Source organism: Ptychodera flava, chromosome 10, assembly GCF_041260155.1.
Source record: "Ptychodera flava strain L36383 chromosome 10, AS_Pfla_20210202, whole genome shotgun sequence".
Classification (NCBI taxonomy): Eukaryota; Metazoa; Hemichordata; class Enteropneusta; family Ptychoderidae; genus Ptychodera; species Ptychodera flava.
The window spans coordinates 27,814,466-27,823,634 of NC_091937.1; the positions used below are offsets into that span (position 1 = coordinate 27,814,466).

Genomic DNA, 9,169 nt, shown 5'->3' on the forward strand with positions numbered 1-9,169 from the left:
CAGACATAAATGTCTGATGACGTCATAGAGTACCAGGGGGTCAGGGTGCAAAGGGTTAAACATGCTAGTCGTCATGTACATGTAACTTTGCATTATTTATAACCTTCTAAATTAATACTATTATTGTGACAAAGGAAATAAATTGACAACATAATCATTAAATGTAATGTCTCCTATGACTATAGAAAAAAAAGGTCAAAAAATATCAGTGGGCCCTATTCTGTCCTTGAGCCATTGTACATACATAAATTTGAGCTTAATAAGTGGACTTGTGGGATTGAATTAAAAAATTGGCCAACATTCAACTGATTACAGTTTCAAAAGAAAATAAAGGATAGCAAATCTTCATTATCTTATTATTAACCTTCATGCACAGCATTTTGAGTAGAGGTTCAACAAACAATAGAGCGTATAAATCATGTGTTCCTTGGATTACTTTTCATGGAGACTGAACAGAAATTACAGGGGGTAAGGCCTTTTTTGGGGTCCATTTTTTAAAAAAGCATTTTGAATTGTCATGCATGCCTTTGGGGCAGGGTTACCATTTTTGCGCAACTATTGAAACTATTTGAAAACAAGATGTGGCCAATACAGTGCTTTACCAAAAAAATATCAAATTTAATACATTGGAATCTGTTAGGCAAAATATTGACAGTTTTCCCCTATGCAACATGCATTATATGTACATTTATCCATGTTTGATGATTTATGTAATTCTAGTAGTTGGAATTTGGATGCAAAATACATCTGTGTACAAAAAATTTGATTTTTGGATTATTCAATATACATTGTAGTCCATGAGGAAACCATGATTTTTTGCAATAAATGTGTTTATAGATGCTTAATTATTGATATTAATGCCAGTGTTCGAAATTTGTGGAAAAAATCAACCAGTCACCAGGACTGGTAACTTCAAAAAGTTGCCTGTCCTGCCAAAAACTTACCAGTCCTGATACTGCGATTGCTTTTTGTGCCTAAGTATTTTTGTTATGCGCTGTTGAGTAGGATGAATTTACGGGAAAGAAAACTGTCTTGCCATAAAATTTGAATGGGAGCCCAGAGAAAAAATAGCAGACATAGTTTTAAAGAAGACTCCCCACGCTAAAGTCAACCTGTCCGCCAGACTGGTAACTTTTTTATTTTACAAGTCCTGCAGAAAAACAACCAGTCTCGGACTGCCGGACAGGTGTTATTTTGTACACTGTTAATGCACTTGATTAGATTGAGCTGGTTACTAGTGAATGTGTGTGCAAGAAATTTGATTTTGGAATTTCACCGGAATGTTGATTCACTAAACATGTACATTCTGGTCTCTGAAGAAAATATGAAAAGGTATTTTGAAATACAACACAAGCTAAATCTGTGCTTATGTAAATGTTTGGCAATTGAAAATGTGCACAATGAGAATATTGGTTGAAAGAACAGATGTGAACAACAAATGTGATATTGGACTTTCACCCTAGTGATTTTTTGTAAAGGTTAAAAGTATTCTTTAACAGTTCAAAGTTAAATGAGAACTTATATGTCAATTATTAAGATATCATTTATACAGACTGTGACTCACAGGGCACATGAAAATTTTGGAGGGACAATCTTTTCCTTGCTAACACTTTTTGAAGGGTCATTATTTTCCATTTTATAAGGCACTTTTGCTGATCCCTGGGATTGCCTTTGTTTAAGTATGTAGGAGGACTACCTTTTGTTTTCCATTGAAACTGTAATCTGGTTGGTAAATTTTCTGGTGAGACAATCTGGTGCCAACACAGGCCTCTAAAAACACCAATCAATCCCCCCGCCCGTAATTTCTGTCCAGTCCCTGACAGGTATCAACACTCATTAGCATAAAGTGACCCGGAAATTCGATGTTCATTATTCGTTAGAAATTATCAGGAATATCAATGATTTAAAACAAACAAACGTTCGATACTTTGCCAGATACAGATTTTGCTGGACACGTTTATACCAGAAGGAGTAGACGTATCCCAGACACTTGGCTGGTCAAGAATAAGTGAATAGCTATAGCTATACTGTACATACATACATACCTGGTAAATTGTTTAGCTTACACGAGAACCGTTCAGCTGATGCAGGACTCTTTGGCGATCACCACACTGGCACTAGATTCAAACGTACCGCATAGTCGTCGAGACGGTCCAGGATTTCAAGATTAGAGTCTTTAGTGGACATTCCTAGACACCGGCGGGACGTGTCAGTACTAAAATATAGACGACGCAACGCAACGTTGAGCTGTTGAGTAGGCGACGCGACGCGACGCTATCCATAACAATGGCGTCTTCTGAGTATGGCTCCCCAAGTGCTCAAATATTCACGAAACGAACTTTGCAAAGAATTTGATAACTATCACTTTTCACTCAATCTTGAAGAAAATGTTATTTTTTTTGCTCTCGTTAAATAAAAATATTGCTAACTAAACCATATATTCGTTTTCGCCAGCTAAAGCTGGAGTAGAAAGAAAGAGAGCAGCAGGCTACGAGCTAGCTAGGGGGTCAATTTTCATCAACAGGCTGCCAGCTGTGCAGTTTACCTCTCAGCATGTACACAATGGGATTTCGATTTACGCATTTTTTACCTTCATGAATATTCCGGTGGCGAGATCTTTATCAAGATGGTCAAAATATAGCAGCTATTAGGCCTAATTAAAACTTTAGGAAATATGAACACGGTTTGAAATCAGTCTGATATAATAACTACCAACCTGTAGGGCCTACATGTAGGCCTACTGACGGGAAAAGCGAAATTCTAGCACTTTTTTATGAAATCCATCATCGTATATCACGGTCGCAATTTACATGCGGGACTGAGCTCAGAGTTCACTATGACTTGACGTTGGATTTAATGGACCACGAAGGTATGCATTTAAAATGCAGAAAGTGGAAAAGACATTTTCTTGAGCAATAGTCGCTACAGTCGCGGTATCTTTTCCCATACACCCGCTTTTCCGGAAAAGTGTTTTTAATATAAAAGTGTCAATGTAAAACTTCGAAGTTCATCGTCTAAAAGTTGATTTGATATGCAGCTGTACGGTCTATTTTTTATATCAATGGGTATACTGATATTATAAGTTCTCGAAACTAGTACAAATAATTCCCCTAACTCTGAAATTAATGCGCGTTAGTTCAGAATTCATCACGATAGATCGATGCATCAAAATTTACGGATTCACGTGACTGAACTATCTTGTGATTTGTTTGCTAATTGACGTTTCGGCGGCGAAAGTCCAAGGCCCAAAGAAGAAGTATGCAGTCCAATCACATATTTTCGAAGAAATAACCACAGCTTCCATATAATGTGCGAAATCCGGCCCTGACCAATGCTGCCGTCCTGTTTCCGAGAATAACTTTCGAGCGGTGAAGCTAACATTGCCACTGAACAGCCTTGACTCGCCTCCGAGTCGATTTTTGATGTGTTGAAGCACGGTCCTTTGGTTGAATTAAACCACTGGCGAAGAGTATATTGGCAATATTCAAAAACATACCGGTGTGAAATGTAATGCAGATCTCCTGGTTATGTGTCAAATAAGCAATTTTTGTCGCAAGTCATATCTTGTTTTTCACAAAGTCGAACTCGCAAGAGGGCAGATCGTCTGCGTAGCCGACACGAACACAAACTGTCATGATACCGGCTACCAATGCTATCACAAGATAGGCTGTCGTCTACTGACTCCACACATTTGTCATTTGAATGAACGATGTGTGACGAAAGGGAAGTATCCCATGTTTAACTGCTGTGGCGATATCGATGACAACCCTAACAAATCGTTATGAGACTGCATGAAGAACGAGCGCATTTTGCGAAAGATTATGATCTTAGTCGTTGTTATAAAACGTGCCTGCCTTTGAGAGTCATAATTGCTAAAGTCAACTAAAGGGACTGGTCAGTTTATTCGGCGGGGGGGGGGGCAGTAGATTCATAGGGGTCACCCCGTTTTTGACTATGATGATAGGGGGTCACCATGTTTTTTGAAATGTCCAATTGGGGAGGGGGTTCAGTCTGTTTTAGAATTTTGACACGGACTCATACTTGCCTACAATGCATCGTGCAAGCGACAAATTTCATCATTCGGTTGCATTCATGGCGCGCCCTTTAGGCGCTTAACTTTAATATTAATAATACTTTTTTCAGAGCCCCCTTCAAGCTAGCACGAAACTTTAATATATCAGACATATATGTCAGAGATATCTGTATGTTAAAATGTTGTCGGTGCGCCTTCGAGCGCATTACTTTAAAATATCGAACTTATTTTTCACATCCCTTCAGCCGCATTACTTTCATATACCAGACTATATATCAGTGATATCCAGATGTTATATTTTTTCAGCGGGCGCTCCGGACGCTGTACTTTAATATATCAGAATATATAAAAATATTTTGATGTCTGTAAATTGAACGTCTGTTTTGCAAAGTGTACTAATCATAATGAAACCTCAAGCGCATATGAAAAGCATAATAAGTTCCTGATACTTTTCTGTTTTCTCAATGAGAATTCAGCATTAGAAAGCAACATGCACTAATATTTTACAATCAAGCGTCAAACTTCATGATATCTGATAGGCACATTAGACGCTGTTTTATACTATTAGGAAATTAAATTTTAGCCCAGGATTTATTAACGGAACACAGTCCCAGGTGTAGACTGGCCCCCAGTCGCGCTTTCTCTTCAGTTGAGTTACTTGCTGACCAGGCGGCGTTCACTCCACGATCTGTGCAATAGCCTACCATTAACACAACGGTTTGCCGATGTTTAGTCCTTCAATTTATTATTTTTTGATACTTATATGCCCACAGACTTGGAGAAGTCTATCCCTGATACTCTTACACTTACATACCCAATAGACAAACCTGGCGGTCATACCGTTATATGAGATACAACGTTTGCAACTCTAAAATCTGACCAGAAAATACTTGGTACACTAGGAAGCACAAGAAAAAATTTAAAAAAAGGACACATCTTACCTACAAGAGCAAAATAATTTGACCTTACAGCATTGATGTATCTTTTCACATTCATGCTTACCGATGGCTGGCTGTACCGATTTACTCATACGGAAACTATACTATAGTAGGTTCCCTTTGAGCGTATTTCAAATTACTGATGCCATCAGCTACAGCAAAGTATTTTCAGTATTGTCGATTCTGTGTTCAGCATTTAATTTTACTCATTATTTTAAAACATTCGTTGTTCGATTTTGAAAGATAGTCGATTTGCCGGATAATTGCTATGCACTCGCCAGGGCACAGGCGATTTGATAGTAACTATGCGAAACCCGCACGATGCAAATGACAAGTTGTATCATAGGGTTTTCGTCAAGCTACAGACCTCTGCACACAAACGACGATTGAAGCATTCGTGCACCAGAGTGTTCATAACATTATGCCATACACGTAATGTGGGAGGACATCAGGCATCCTCTCCACATTCCGACATTGACCACGGTACGGTTTGTGGAGGGACCATGACCACGGTAATTAGGGAAGTCCCTGCCCTGACAATGCTTGTTGCACACTCAAACAAATAATTCCCTTTGTCTGTGTTGCACACTTCACCCTGACTGTACTGCATATGCATTGTGACCACAGAGTGCGTACCGGGGGCCTTGGTTCGACCACTTAATATCGAAAAGGACACTAAATCATCTGGATAAAACATAGACCCTCGAGGAAAACGTTTTTCTCGAGAGTCTATGGATAAAACGACCGATACATTCACAATTTTCAAATTTGATAATGGCCTTCCCGTCTCAGCAGTCTCCGACTTTTGCCATGGTAGTCAGCTGAGGTCGAGTAAGACAGCAAACAAAGGCTGTTTTAATCACGGCTATATCACGGTCATCTTTATTTCACGCAAAACTACTCAAGTTACTTTTTTTACTGTAGACGTTCTTAAAGTTGTAGAATGCACTAGAAGTGGAGTCTGTGCGGTCATGGATGTAAGGGTACAGGAGGGCCTGATAATCCCTTTGACACCTATTATTTTATCTTTGTTGACGCTGGCCTTTTCAGCTGTGGCATGATCAGGACGGCCAAGACACTCCACGGACGTATCTGTGGTACGTCCAGGGACACACACACACACACACACACACACACACACAAACTTCACTCATAATTTTCTATGCATCACAAAAATCTTTCAAATTTATAACATTCCTTTTTTCATCCATAGTGCAGTACGGCTGACAGCGATCCTGCAAATGTGATTCGGGCGCAACTCAATGACAATGCGTTCAATCAACTTTTAACAAGTTAAGGAAAAGAAAACAAGTTTACAAGAATTTGATGCAAATTTCAGACTTGAACAAAGTCTATTTTCAGTTAAACTTTCTAGCAACAGTGACTGAAGCAAGAAAACCGCTTTTGTTTATACATTCAAGGGGTTCCTCCTGATTGTTGTTAATGACATATGGCTATTTACACCTTGAGACAATGGAGCAATGAATCAGAGCCCTGCATGACTTGCCATTGCCTGCGACCTATCACTTTTCTTCATGACATACCGGTGCAAAATGTAATGCAGGTCTCCTGGTTATGTGTCAAATAAGCAATTTTGGTCGCAGGTCATATCTTTTTTTCACAAAGTCGAACTCGCAAGAGGGCAGATCGTCTGTGTAGCCGACACGAACACAAACTGTCATGATACTGGCTACCAAATACTATCACAAGATAGGCTGTCGTCTACTGACTCCACACATTTGTCATTTGAATGAATGATGTGTGACGAAAAGGGAAGTATCCCATGTGTAACTGCTGTGGCGATATCAATGGCAACCTTCCTGATATGTTAATGACATATGGCTATTTACACCTTGAGACAATGGAGCAATCATAGACTCCGTTTTCCTCGAGAGTCTATGGAGCAATGAATCAGAGCCCTGCATGACTTGCCATTGCCTGACCTATCACTATTTTCGTCATGACTGCAGCACAACATATACTGTGGTATACAAAACGCAAGCTTTATTTCAGTCGAAAGATAAAAAGACAGTTGCAAAATGATAAGAATTGAAGGAGGGATATGTGTCTACTATAGTGCGGGGACTCCAAAGTGCAAACACTAAGCCCTTCAAGATGGTTTCCAGATGGGTATGTGTGAGCCCAGGGAAGTGATTATATGTTTCTCACTATCACGGTCCCTTTTGTGGAGGGACCGTGTCACTATACATCCAGCTATTCTTTAACACATATAGTCCTTTTCAATTTGTAGAGACTGTAAGTTGTCATCCTCAGTGTTGTTTTACAATCTTTACCTCACACGTAAAATTATGCAACTTTATTGGATTGCATAAATTAAGGTACATAATTTTAGTGAGCCATTAAACCCTTTTATACAAGTGCATAAAGATGCATATAGGCACCACCACTGACACCATGTTTACACACCTTTATGCACTGCATAAAGGTGCGTAAAGGAGCTGACCAACTTTATGCAAATTTATGCAATTGCATAAAGAATGTTAAATTTGGATTTTCATCCAGTGAGCTAGTAAAGGTCACTTCTACATTTCTGCGATTTTCTTAGTTTTTTCGGCAATGTGACGCAAATTCTTGAGAGTATAGCTCGTCGTCACGATGACATATTTGCTTGGTTTTATTACACAGACGGTAATGAACGATTCCGTCCACTATATACCGTCTCAAATTGTAACGAGCTCGAACAAAACCTGGTATCGATAAACGTAAACTTGCAGCAGGAGAGGGGTCAATTTGATCGGGGGAGGGGGTTTCAAGCTGATAAGTATAAACGCAATCCATGTCTTGACTCAAATGATTGATCATGAAAGGCCATAGTCCTCTATCGTTAACGTTGTAGTTCTTGACGTACATTAAGTTTTGGAATTTTGTTTTATTTGTATGTGTATAGGATCTTTAGGAAAAAGCGTTTTTGACACTGCCAATGTTGATTGCAAAACGAATTTACAAGTGATAATATTTTTAGGTGTTTCAACTTTTGCAACGCTTTCACTCAGCATAAATAGTGTCTGCAGTAGTCATACTTTCCGTTACACTGGCTAAGCTAGTATCCATCATAAATACTCTTATGGATTCTCAAAATCTAGCCAGGTCTGTGTTTTTTAGACCCACAATGCATTGTGACACTAGAATCCATTAGTATCCAAAATGGATTTTGGCATGTATTCCCCGCAGCCTTATTTTGCTGGATACTGGGGAATCCATTATGTATTCCGGTGCTGGATTCTCAGTACTGGATAATGATGGATACTCTAATGGATTCTGCTGTATACTGTAAGAATCCATCAAAATGGATATTGCTATAGGTCTGTGGATACGGAACACTTCACATGGTGTGAGCTGTTATTGCATTTTTAAATCATTCATGATTTTGGATAGAAACATTGTAATATGCCCCCTGGACAGAGTTATACAGGTAGAGTCACTCACAGACTCATGGCCCCACTCCCTCATTCGAGGGATACTCGTATGTTTCAAGTGCAGGGCCCTTAGGCCAGCCATGGTCCCGTATGCAATAAACAGTTAGTTCAATCTCTACGCCATCACTCAGTTTCAGAGGAGTCTTCCTCATCAAATTATAACGTTCGAATGGTCAATTAGTACTTTCAAACAAACCCGAAATCAATATATTGTATATGTATAATAATATTCAGGTCTGCTATGAATTGAAATAATGGTGCTGTAAATGTTGAAGAGCGTGATCAATTTTGGAGACATCGAATGTTAGGAAATAAAGAATGTGAAAATCTGCTGTGTTAATACCTGTAATGAATGATGACGATAACTCGAAAACAATGGCAGATAATATAAACACGATTGGAACTATTTTGTGATTATAAGATCTTGAGCATTTTGTTGTAATCTATTTAAAAATCATCAATCTAACAGTGTTTTTGTGTGAAGACGAGGGCAAATTTTATAAATTATTGATAATTGCACAATCATCAAATACATCTCTGACAAATTTTACATTTTTGTCTAGCTTTTCGCACTCTCAGGAAAGGAGAACCCATTAAATGTAACTGATTTGTCAATTTTGTTTAGGTTTAAGTGAAAATACAAATTCCCTTTCCAAGGTTGATTTGTAGGCATTTACTATTCTCACCAAACGATGCATGATAAAATTTTAAATTTTCGATGGGAAAATGGCCTTCTACCTCTACCCAAATCAGTTCTAGTG

General features: G+C 38.7%; 1 long non-coding RNA gene across 2 annotated transcripts in view; it reads right to left on the reverse strand.

Moving 5' to 3' along the window:
- LOC139142379 (uncharacterized) overlaps nt 1-2,283 on the reverse strand; it is a 110,074-nt gene extending 107,791 nt beyond the window's left edge. For both annotated transcript variants that reach the window (XR_011554384.1, XR_011554383.1), the window contains exon 1: nt 2,046-2,283. This is a non-coding gene — a long non-coding RNA (uncharacterized lncRNA). The remainder of the gene's footprint in view (nt 1-2,045) is intronic.
- Between the last annotated feature and the right edge of the window lie 6,886 nt (nt 2,284-9,169).